The sequence below is a fragment of the Dendrobates tinctorius genome, unplaced genomic scaffold (assembly GCF_039654945.1).
Source record: "Dendrobates tinctorius isolate UK_male_01 unplaced genomic scaffold, ASM3965494v1 ptg000104l, whole genome shotgun sequence".
NCBI lineage: Eukaryota > Metazoa > Chordata > Amphibia > Anura > Dendrobatidae > Dendrobates > Dendrobates tinctorius.
Window position 1 is genome coordinate 9982501 of NW_027361772.1, and position 12683 is coordinate 9995183.

The following is a 12683-nucleotide window of genomic DNA, read 5'->3' on the forward strand; positions in this document are numbered from 1 at the left end:
TTCACTGTGGTGGAAAAAAAAAAAAGAAAAAAAGTAAGACTATGCACTGGAGGCTGTGATCATCCAACTGTGTGTGATGATAGAAACTCCATGGAGTTAATAGCATCACACACAGTTGGGTGATCCCGGCTAAGATCACTGCTGCATCACACTGCATTTAAATACTTACGAAAATCCTTGCGGACCCGGGGAGAGGCGTTGTCCCAGCCATCCATCAGCGATGCGGCCACCTCGTTCCAGAGCCGCCGGATCACCACGTTGTCCGATTGCAGTTGGTGACGGGTGTCCCACAACGGGACTCGCTCCTGGACTAGACGGATGAGCTCGTCGTTGTCCAGGGCGAGGTCCTCCTCCCGCTGTGGAGCCTAGAAAAGAAAGACAAACATTAATCTTTGAAAGATTTTAAAATAAAAAATCTCAAAAACTAGCTGAAGAGCCCGGCGCTGCCCGGGCATAGTAACTAACTGTGGTTAGTCATAGAAAATTATAATTATCCTCCATCCCATAGTCCCGTGCCCATATATACCATCATACATATCCTCCATCCCATAGTCCCATGCCCATATACCCATCATATATATCCTCCATCCCATAGTCCTGTGCCCATATACCATCATACATATCCGCCATCCCATAGTCCCGTGCCCATATACCCAAACAAACAAACATACACACACACACACACACACACACACACACACACACACACATACATACACACATACACACTTTGAGCTTTAGATATTGATACACAAGCCATGAAAAATTTTTTTGTTTTAAATGAAAATAAATGCAAAAAAAGCAACAAACATCGAAAAAAAACAACCATGAAAATTTAAAAAAAATACTTTAAAAAATACCAAAAAAAAAAGAAAATAAACCAGCCTAGAAATTAATTTTAAAAAAAAATCTGTAACCAAAAAAGCAGCAAAAAAAACAAGGAAAATTACCAAAAAATACTAATAAAAATTTACCAAAAACATAAAAAAATAAACACCTGAAAGAATTTTCAATGCAGTTCAAAAAAAAAAGAAAATAAACCAGCATAGAAATTAAGTAAAAAAAAAAAAACTGTCCGTCTGTACTTACATCACGTCTTCCCGCCCGCACTTGGCCTTGCTGCTCCTGCCGTTCCTCCGGTGGTGGTGGCGTGATGGAGGATGAGGTCTGAAAATTAAACAAAAAAAATTAACCACATGTGTTTATTTTTTCCAATCCATACGGAAGCATGGTACTCACTTCTTCTGCCTCTTGCCCTGTCCCGGGGACATATTCCTCACCAGATGAAGACATGCTGCAATAAAAAAAAAAGAGACATAAGTACATAGAAATGTATTGAAATTTCAGCCAGACATTAGGTTTTTCATACTTACATTGGTGCAGCTTGTGCTGTGTGTCCACTCGTGAGCAATCCTTAAAGTATTGTGGAATCCCAGTGCAGTGCCCACACCATTTTATCACCTTAGTTTAATTTTTTTTTTTACTGTCTAGACCACATTTCAGTCGTGTTTATTTTAAAAACGCATGCGCATAAAAACGCAAGCGTGCGCAAGACCATGCGCACGTATGCGCTCCCATAGGCTCCAGTGTGGTGTTTTTGCGCATTCCGTGCGCAAGCGTGCGCATGCGTTTTTTTGACGAGACAGGGCGGAACCAAAAATGCAACATGTTGCGTCTGACGCGCCTGGCGCGAAAGACAAAAAAACGCATGCGCACGAAAGCGCAAGTATGCGCAAGACCATGCGCACGTCATGTTAAATACAGGTGCGCAGTGCGCATGCGCACTGGTGCGCACGATGCGCTGTGCACAAAAGCGCAAATGTGAAACCAGCCTAATTTTTATTTTCACAATGGTAACAGGAGAAATTGGACCCCTAAAGGTGTTGTCCAGTTTCTCCTGAGTACGCTGGTACCCCATATGTGGGGGGGAACCACTGTTTGGGCACACGTCGGGGCTCGGAAGGGAAGTAGTGACGTTTTAAAATGCCGACTTCATGGAATGGTCTGCAGGCGTTATGTTACTTTTGCAGAGCTCCTGATGTGCCTAAACAGTAGAAACCCCCACAAGTGACCCCATTTTGGAAATTAGACCCCCCAAGGAACTTATCTAGATGTCTGGTGAGCACTTCGAACCCCCAAGTGCTTCACAGAAGTTTATAACGCAAAGCCATGAAAATAAAAAAATTATATTTTTTCCACAAAAATAATTATTTTAGCCCCCAATTAATTATTTTTCCAAGGGTAACAGGAGAAATTAGACCCCTAAAGTTGTTGTGCAATTTTTCCTGAGTATGCTGATACCCCATATGTGGGGGTAAACCACTGTTTGGACACACGTCGGGGCTTGGAATGGAGGGAGCACTGTTTGACTTTTTAAACGCAAAATTGGCTGGAATAAATAGTGGCGCCATGTCGCGTTTGGAGACCCCGTGATGTGCCTAAACAGTGGAAACCCATCAATTCTAACTCCAACCCTAACCCCAACACACGCCTAACCCTAATCCCAACCCTAATAACCCTAACCACAACCCTAACCCCAACACACCCCTAACCCTAATCCCAACTCTAACCCTAACTACAAGCCTAACCCTAATCCCAACCCCAACCCACCCTTAACCCTAATATTAACCCTAATTCCAACCCTAACCCTAATCACAACCCTAACCCTAATCCCAACCCTAATTCCAACTCTAACCCTAATTCCAACCCTATCCCTAATTCCAACCCTAACCCTAATTCCAACCCTAACCCTAATTCCAGCCCTAACCCTAATTCCAACCCTAACCCTAATTCCAACCCTAACCCTAATTCTAACCCTAATGGAAAAATAAAAATATTTTCTTTATTTTATTATATGTCCCTACCTATGGGGGTGATAAAGGGGGGGGTTATTTACTTTTTTTTATTTTGATCACTGTGAGAGTTTCTCACAGTGATCAAAATAAATGAATGAATCTGCAGCCGGCGCACTGCGCATGCGCCGCCATTTTCCAAGATGGCGGCGCCCATGATGCAGGACACCGGGACGGTCAGAGGGACAGGAGGTACATGGGCGGTGGGGGGGATCGGAAGGCTGGGGGGAGCGGAGGGAAGGGGGAGGGGACCTGATGATGACTGCGGCGTCCGATCGCTGCCGTCAGTCGGTGGCGGCAGCCGATCGGCGCCATCAGTCGGTGGGTGAGGGGTCTGATTGCTGTCTCCAGCCATGGCCGATGCTATTGCAGCATCGACCATGGACAGATTGCAATATTTCACCAAATTTAATTGGTGAAATATTACAATCGTACTGCGCATGCGCCCGCCATTTTCAAAGATGGCAGCGCCCATGCGGGAGGGACGGCGGGACACCGGGAGCCGGAGCGGGACGTGACAGGTACTGGGGAGGGTGAGGGGGGATCGGACTATGGGGGGATCGGAGGGAAGGGGAGGGGGGGCAGATCGTGACAGCAGCAGCCCATCTCTGCTGTCAGTCCGTGGCGGGGACCGATCGCCCCGCCAGCCGGTGTGGGGGGGTTAAATTAGTGTTTCCAGTCATGTCTGATGCTACTGCAGCATCGGCCATGGCTGGATTGTAATATTTCATCAAATTTCATTGATGAAATATTACTATCGCTCTGATTGGCTGTTTCACTCTCAACAGCCAATCAGAGCGATCGTAGCCACGTGGGGGCTAGGCCACCCCCCCTGTGGTGAAGCATAAAGGGTCCTTTGTGTATGGGTCGGGTGACCTTTCAGTGACCCTGGTCACCAGACCCGCAGGAGGGCAATTTATAGCATGACGCCTACGTAGGCGTCATGGGTCGTTTGGGCACGACTTTTTATGACGCCTACGTAGGCATCATTGGTCGGGAAGGGGTTAAATTTGTTCCAATTAGGGCTTAGCCTACACCATGATTGACCCTGTGCTCCAGCACCGCCAGTTGCTGCTCAGAATTGCCGTCTGCACAGAGAGAAACACTAGCTCCTGTGTTAGTGGGGTTCAGTAACGCCAGCTGCTCCCCTGCTGTGTGTCCGGCAATATCTCCTGCTCCCTCCACATTCATCTCAACATCAGATATTAAACTTGCTCCAATTAGGCCTTAGCCTACTCCATGATTGACCCTGGGCTCCAACACTGCCAGTTGCTGCTCAGAAGTGCCGTCTGCACAGAGAAAAACATTAGCTCCAGTGTTAGTGGGGTTCAGTAACGCCAGCTGCTCCCCTGCTGTGTGTCCGGCAATTTCTCCTGCTCCCTCCACATTCACACTACAACTGATTTTAAACTTGCTCCAATTAGGCCTTAGCCTACACTATGGTTGACCCTGTGCTCCAACACCGCCAGTTGGTGCTCAAAAGTGCCATCTGCAAATAAAGAATTACAAAAAAAAAGTGCCGTCTGCACAGAGAAAAACACTAGCTCCTGTGTTAGTGGGGTTCAGTAACGCCAGCTGCTCCCCTGCTGTGTGTCCGGCAATATCTCCTGCTCCCTCCACATTCATCCCAACATCAGATATTAAACTTGCTCCAATTAGGCCTTAGCCTACACCATGATTGACCCTGTGCTCCAACACCGCCAGTTGTTGCTCAGAAGTGCCGTCTGCACAGAGAAAAACACTAGCTCCTTTGTAAGTGGGGTTCAGTAACGTCAGCTCCATGCCTGCTGTGTGTCCTGCAATTTCGCCTGCTCTGTCCACATTCACACTACTTCAGATTTTAAACTTGCTCCAATTAGGCCTCTGGCTACACTCTGTTTCTACTGTAATCCCTGGGCTCCAACACCACCAGTTGCTGCTCAGAAGTGTCTTTGGCACAGGTACTCCCTCCTGCCCAGCCTGGTTCCAGCACGCCAGCTGTTTCCGGGTAGTGTCAACGTCACTTTGGCACCAATACATTGTCCTGTCGTGTTGCGGTTGGGTTAGCCGACTCTATGGTGCCTGCAGTTTAGGTGCTTCCTATGTGGGCTGCGGGTTCTGGCAATAAAGGCTGGTTCCGTAGTGCCAATATGACAAGCACCCCCTGTAGGACTGTGGGTTTCGGTAACTGCGGCCGGCTCGCGGCCTTGCAACATTTTTTTTCAGGGGTACCTTCTGCTGCCCCTCTTGGTTCAGCACCGTCAGCTGGTTCTCGGCAGTGCCTTTGGCTTAGGTGCCTCTATCTCGGTATCCGAGTTCCAGCAACGTCTGCTGGTCCTTGGTAGTGCTTTCTAGCAGAGATACAGTGGGGCAAAAAAGTATTTAGTCAGTCAGCAATAGTGCAAGTTCCACCACTTAAAAAGATGAGAGGCATCTGTAATTTACATCATAGGTAGACCTCAACTATGGGAGACAAACCGAGAAAAAAAAATCCAGAAAATCACATTGTCTGTTTTTTTTTCATTTTATTTGCATATTATGGTGGAAAATAAGTATTTGGTCAGAAACAAAATTTCATCTCAATACTTTGTGATATATCCTTTGTTGGCAATGACAGAGGTCAAACGTTTTCTGTAAGTCTTCACAAGGTTGCCACACACTGTTGTTGGTATGTTGGCCCATTCCTCCATGCAGATCTCCTCTAGAGCAGTGATGTTTTTGGCTTTTGGCTTGGCAACACGGACTTTCAACTCCCTCCAAAGGTTTTCTATAGGGGTGAGATCTGGAGACTGGCTAGGCCACTCCAGGACCTTGAAATGCTTCTTACGAAGCCACTCCTTCGTTGCCCTGGCGGTGTGCTTTGGATCATTGTCATGTTGAAAGACCCAGCCACGTTTCATCATTAATGCCCTTGCTGATGGAAGGAGGTTTGCACTCAAAATCTCACGATACATGGCCCCATTCATTCTTTCATGTACCCGGATCAGTCGTCCTGGCCCCTTTGCAGAGAAACAGCCCCAAAGCATGATGTTTCCACCACCATGCTTTACAGTAGGTATGGTGTTTGATGGATGCAACTCAGTATTCTTTTTCCTCCAAACACGACAAGTTGTGTTTCTACCAAACAGTTCCAGTTTGGTTTCATCAGACCATAGGACATTCTCCCAAAACTCCTCTGGATCATCCAAATGCTCTCTAGCAAACTTGAGACGGGCCCGGACATGTACAGGCTTAAGCAGTGGGACACGTCTGGCACTGCAGGATCTGAGTCCATGGTGGCGTAGTGTGTTACTTATGGTAGGCCTTGTTACATTGGTCCCAGCTCTCTGCAGTTCATTCACTAGGTCCCCCCGCGTGGTTCTGGGATTTTTGCTCACCGTTCTTGTGATCATTCTGACCCCACGGGGTGGGATTTTGCGTGGAGCACCAGATCGAGGGAGATTATCAGTGGTCTTGTATGTCTTCCATTTTCTAATTATTGCTCCCACAGTTGATTTCTTCACTCCAAGCTGGTTGGCTATTGCAGATTCAGTCTTCCCAGCCTGGTGCCGGGCTACAGTTTTGTTTCTGGTGTCCTTTGACAGCTCTTTGGTCTTCACCATAGTGGAGTTTGGAGTCAGACTGTTTGAGGGTGTGCACAGGTGTCTTTTTATACTGATAACAAGTTTAAACAGGTGCCATTACTACAGGTAATGAGTGGAGGAAAGAGGAGACTCTTAAAGAAGAAATTACAGGTCTGTGAGAGCCAGAAATCTTGATTGCTTGTTTCTGACCAAATACTTATTTTCCACCATAATATGCAAATAAAATGAAAAAAAAACAGACAATGTGATTTTCTGGATTTTTTTTTCTCAGTTTGTCTCCCATAGTTGAGGTCTACCTATGATGTAAATTACAGACGCCTCTCATCTTTTTAAGTGGTGGAACTTGCACTATTGCTGACTGACTAAATACTTTTTTGCCACACTGTACTTCCTGCTTAGTAACTGTGTTCCAGTACCGTCAGCTGGTCCTCAGTAGTGCCATTGGCTCTTGTAGCTTCTGCTACCCCTCCAGTTTCCAGCACCGTCAGCTGGTTCTTGGCAGTGTCTTTGGCACGGGTACTCCCTCCTGCCCAGCCTGGTTCCAGCACGCCATCTGTTTCCTGGAAGTGTCAACGTCACTTTGGCACCAATACGTTGCCCTGTCGTGTTGTGGTCGGGTTAGCCGACTCTATGGTGCCTGCAGTTTAGGTGCTTCCTATGTGGGCTGCGGGATCTGGCAACAAAGGCTGGTTCCGTAGTGCCAATAGGACAAGCACCCCCTGTAGGACTGTGGGTTTCAGTAACTGCGGCCGGCTCGTGGCCTTGCAATGTTTTTTTTTCAGGGGTACCTTCTGCTGCCCCTCCGGGTTCCAGCACCATCAGCTGGTTCTCGGCAGTGCCTTTGGCTTAGATGCCTCCATCTCGGTATCCGAGTTGCAGCAATGTCTGCTGGTCATTGGTAGTGCTTTCTAGCACAGGTGCCTCCTGCTTAGTAACCGTGTTAGGCTGGTTTCACACTTGCGTTTTTTTTCGCGGTATTTTAGCGCTAAAAAACGCATGCGATTTTTTTTCCTATACTTTGCATGGGATGCGCTTATGTGCGCATACACACGCGTTTGTATGCGTTTTTGCACGCATGCGTTTTTTTGTGGTATGCGCTCGGGCGCACAAAATGCATCCTGTTGCATTTTTTGGGCGTCCGACTTGCCTCAAAAAAACGCATGCGCACGCAATGCGTTTTTTTACAGCAAGACACCCATTATAAGTCTATGGGTGCACATATGTGCGCATTGGCATGCTTATGTATGCGTTTTTTTGCACATGCGTTTTTTTTGTTAACCATGGAATTTAGGGGTTTGGGTTAGAGTTAGGGTTAGTTAAGGGGGTTTAGGGTCAGGGTTAGGGTCAGGGTTAGGGTTAGGGTCAGGGTTTGGGTTAGGGTCAGGGTTAGGGTTAGTTAGGGTTTAGGGTTTGGGTTAGGGTTAGTATGGTTTGGTTAAGGGTTAGGGTCATGGTTAGGGTTAGGGTTAGGGTCAGGGTTAGGGTCAGGGTTAGGTTTAGGGTTAGGGTTAGGGTCAGGGTTAGGGTTAGGGTTAGGGTTAGGGTCAGGGATAGGGTTAGGGTTAGGGTCAGGGTTAGGGTTAGGGTCAGGGTTAGGGTTAGGGTTAGGGTCAGGGTTTGGGTTAGGGTCAGGGTTAGGGTTAGTTAGGGTTTAGGGTTTGGGTTAGGGTTAGTATGGTTTGGTTAAGGGTTAGGGTCATGGTTAGGGTTAGGGTCAGGGTTAGGGTCAGGGTTAGGGTTAGGGTCAGGGTTAGGTTTAGGGTTAGGGTTAGGGTCAGGGTTAGGGTTAGGGTTAGGGTCAGGGTTAGGGTCAGGGATAGGGTTAGGGTTAGGGTCAGGGTTAGGGTTAGGGTCAGGGTTAGGGTTAGGGTTAGGGTTAGGGTTAGTAAAGTCATGGTTTGGGTTAGTGTGAGGGGCCACCTAATGTTTGGAAAAAACGCAAACGCGGTAAAAACGCACTAAAAATGCATACAAACGCATAAAAACACTGCGTTTTTTTCATGCATGCTCATAAAAATGCTTGAAAAAAACGCAGCAGTTGTATGCATTTGTATGCGTTTTTTCAATGCGTTTTTTTGCGGGAAAAACGCGCTGCAAAAAAAAGCAAGTGTGAAATTAGCCTTACAGTATCGTCAGCTGGTCCTCGTTAGTGCCATTGGCTGTTGTTCCTTCTGCTGCCCCTCCGGGTTCCAACACCGTCAGCTGGTTCTCGGCAGTGTCTTTGGCACGGGTACTCCCTCCTGCCCAGCCAGGTTCCAGCACGCCAGCTGTTTCTGGGAAGTGTCAACGTCACTTTGGCACCAATACGTTGTCCTGTTGCGTTGCGGTCGGGTTAGCCGACTCTATGGTGCCTGCAGTTTAGGTGCTTCCTATGTGGGCTGCGGGATCTGGCAATAAAGGCTGGTTCCGTAGTGTCAATAGGACAAGCACCCCCTGTAGGACTGTAGGTTTCGGTAACTGCGGCCAGCTCGCGGCCTTGCAACGTTGTTTTTCAGGGGTACCTTCTGCTGCCCCTCCGGGTTCCAGCACCATCAGCTGGTTCTCGGCAGTGCCTTTGGCTCAGGTGCCTCCATCTCGGTATCCAAGTTCCAGCAACGTCTGCTGGTCCTTGGTAGTGTTTTCTAGCACAGGTACCTCCTGCTTAGTAACCGGGTTCCAGTACCGTCAGCTGGTCCTCGGTACTGCCATTGGCTCTTGTTCCTTCTGCTGCCCCTCCGGGTTCCAGCACTGTCAGCTGGTTCTCGGCAGTGCCTTTGGCTTAGGCGCCTCCATCTCGGTATCTGAGTTCCAGCAACATCTGCTGTTCCTTGGTAGTGCTTTCTAGCACAGGTACCTCCTGCTTAGTAACCGGGTTCCAGTACCGTCAGCTGGTCCTCGGTAGTGCCATTGGCTCTTGTTCCTTCTGCTGCCCCTCTGGGTTCCAGCACCGTCAGCTGGTCCTCGGTAGTTCCATTGGCTCTTGTTCCCTCTGCTGCCCCTCCAGGTTCCAGCACCGTCAGCTGGTTCTTGGCAGTGCCTTTGGCTTAGGTGCCTCCATCTCGGTATCCGAGTTCCAGCAACGTCTGCTGGTCTTTGGTAGTGCTTTCTAGCACAGGTACCTCCTGCTTAGTAACCGGGTTCCAGTACCATCAGCTGGTCCTCGGTAGTGCCATTGGCTCTTGTTCCTTCTGCTACCCCTCCGGGTTCCAGCACCGTCAGCTGGTCCACGGTTGTTCCATTGGCTCTTGTTCCTTCTGCTGCCCCTCCGGGTTCCAGCACCGGCAGCTGGTTCTCGGCGGTGCCTTTGGCTTACATGACTCCATCTCGGTATCCGAGTTCCAGCAACGTCTGCTGGTCCTTGGTAGTGCTTTCTAGCACAGGTGCCTCCTGCTTAGTAACCGGGTTCCAGTACCGTCAGCTGGTTCTCGGCAGTTCCTCAGCCTTCTTGTACCTTCTGCTACATTTCCAAGTTCAAGCTTTTTGAAATGGTTTTTAGTAATCACCCTGGATCTCCCTGACGACGACCCTGAAGACCACCCCAAAGAAGACCAAAAAGATGACCCTGAAGAAGATGACCAAGAGGACAAAGAACATGAAGACAACAACCAAGATACAGAACAACAAGAGACAGAAGACCAAGAAGCAGAAGAACAAAAAGCAGAAGAACATTAAGCATAAGACAAAAAATCAGAGCAAAAGATATTATCTAAATTATAAGCAGAAGAAGACTAAGCAGTGTATGGGGGTGAGTCCGTTCCTCCTCGTGGTGCCCCTGGAAAATGCCTGCTGCTGCAGGCCAAACTGAACGTGGACAAATCCTGTTGTAAATCTTTTGTGACAGGCAGAACGGAAGCTGTAATTTTCAAACTTTTATAGATAACAACTACAGGAATGTCTGTCACAAATAAGAATATGATGAAGAAGAAGAATAGGAAGAAGATGAAGAAGTAGAATATGAAGAAGAATGATAGTTGAATAAGAAGAATATGAAGAATGTAAAAAAAAGAATAATAGGAAGAAGGTGAAGAAGAAGTTGATGAAAACGATGCTGCTGCTGCTGAGGATGATAAAGGAGAAAGTGTGGGAGAGTAAAAAAGAAGGTGAAGAGCATGGAAGTAGTGAAACATACATATCTGACAAAATATAACAAAGGTTAACATAGTCAATATCTTTGTAACTCAGAACGTCTTAAAAAAAATGTATTCATACTATTCCTTTTGACTGGGCTAAACCTCTATGCCTTTAATGTCTCCTCCACCATCCCCAATACATTCTACATTATTCTTAGTTGTTTTTCTTCATGTAGAATTAATCTACAAGGAAAGAAAGGGTTTATTTTAATTCCGATATTTGTGTCCCATTGACTGGCATTGGTTTCCTGTATCGGAATCGGCGATATCTGATACTTTTTGGGTATTGGTCCGATCCAATCCGATCCGATATTTCAAGATATCGGAAGGTATCGCTCAACACTACTTGTCACTAATAGCAAGTAATGGTCAACCTCTTACACAGGTGGGGTACAAAGAGGTTGTCATTAAAGTGGGGAAGGTGGAGCTCAAAGCTCGAGGTCTTTGTGGTGGTAGAGGTGGAAAGAGCAGAGTGTCAACCTATCATAACATTGGGCACAAATGTGATTGAAAATTGTTTAAGCGAGGTCATCACCATTTTGAAAGACATAGCCGAGTCGGCCCCGTACAAAGAACAGCATGCCCTCAATAAAGATATCAAGGCTATTGTGCAGCAACAGCAGGTGGTGTTAACTGGTGGAGAGATTGGTAGCGTAAGGGTGAGTGATCCCCACTCCATTAAGCTTCCCCCTAGGAGTGAGACCCTCATCTGGTGCAGAGCAGCCAGCTCTCCTTGAACCAGTCTACTCAGATAGCAGACCTACTGTGCTGAGGGCCAGGGGAATTGTTGATGTTAAAAGGGGCAGGGTCCCGGTACATGTTCTGAACTGTGGAGAGGAGGAAGCTCGCTTGCCCCGTTATGCAACCATAGCCAAACTATTTACAGTCAGCAACAATGATATTCAGGCTGCAGAACCCTTGGATCCGTCAGAAGCGATGGATGGCAATGGCTCTTCTGTTCAGATGGAGGAATGGTTCCAAAAGATACATGTTGGCAACGACTCCACTCCTGTACATCAGAAAAATGGAGTGCAGCGGGTTGTTCAAGAATACGAGAGGGTTTTCGGTAAGCATCCCTTGCATTTTGGGCAGGTAAAAGGGTTTCAACATAACATCCCCACAGGTGATCACTCACCTATCAAAGAAAGGTATCGTCCTGTACCTCCAGCTCATTATCAGTGTGCAAAAGGTATGCTAAGAGAAATGAAACAAGCAAGGGTAATCAGAGATAGCTACAGTCCTTGGGCAGCTCCCCTGGTGTTAGTCAAAAAGAAATATGGTACCATGCGCATGTGTGTAGATTACAGACAACTTAACAAAATTACTCACAAAAATGCATACCCCTTACCGCGCATAGACGAATCTCTAGCAGCGTTAAAATCAGCTAGGTAATTCTCCAATTTGGACTTAACCAGTGGGGACTGGCAGGTTCCTGTTGCTGAGGCAGACAAAGAAAAAACTGCGTTCACTACTCCTATGGGGCTATGTGAATTTAATTACATGCTGTTCAGATTGAGCAGTGCTCCTGGGACCTTTCAGAGAATTATGGAATGTTGCCTGGGACATATGAACTTTGAGACTGTGCTATTGTACTTGGATGATGTGATTGTATATTCCAGGACCTATGAGGAACATCTGCAACAACTGGCAGAGGTCTTGGAGGCGTTGTCCAACTTCGGCTTAAAGGTAAAACCATCTAAATGTCATCTCCTAAAGCCCAAAGTGCAGTATTTAGGCCATGTCATGAGCGAAGAGGGAGTAGCCCCTGACCCAGATAAAGTGACTGTCATCAGAGACTGGCAAGTACCCACCAACATCCAAGAGGTCAGACAATTCCTAGGCTTAGTGGGATACTACAAACGCTTTATCAAAGACTTTACTAAATTGGCAGCCCCTCTTCAAGATCCCCTAGTTGGCCAACCCAAAAAGGCCAGAGGCAAGAGTCCCCTGATCGAGTGGAATGCTAGGTTGGATGAGTCATTCAACAGCCTTAAGCAAGCACTTACTGGAGAAGAGATCTTAGCATATCCAGACTATGATCAGCCATTTATCCTGCACACCTATGCCAGCAATGTTTGGTTAGGAGCTGTCCTATCTCAAGTGCAGCAGGGTAAGGAGAAAGTCATTGCTTACGCCAGTCGGAAGCTTCGTCCTACTGA

General features: G+C 47.2%; 1 protein-coding gene across 1 annotated transcript in view; it reads right to left on the reverse strand.

The window, feature by feature from the left end:
• LOC141100451 (uncharacterized) overlaps positions 1-52 on the reverse strand; it is a 1718-nt gene extending 1666 nt beyond the window's left edge. Inside the window, exon 1 of the mRNA XM_073588958.1 lies at positions 1-52. This exon is cut by the window's left edge and continues 156 nt beyond it. The gene's annotated coding sequence lies outside the window, so the exon portion shown is untranslated.
• Between the last annotated feature and the right edge of the window lie 12631 nt (positions 53-12683).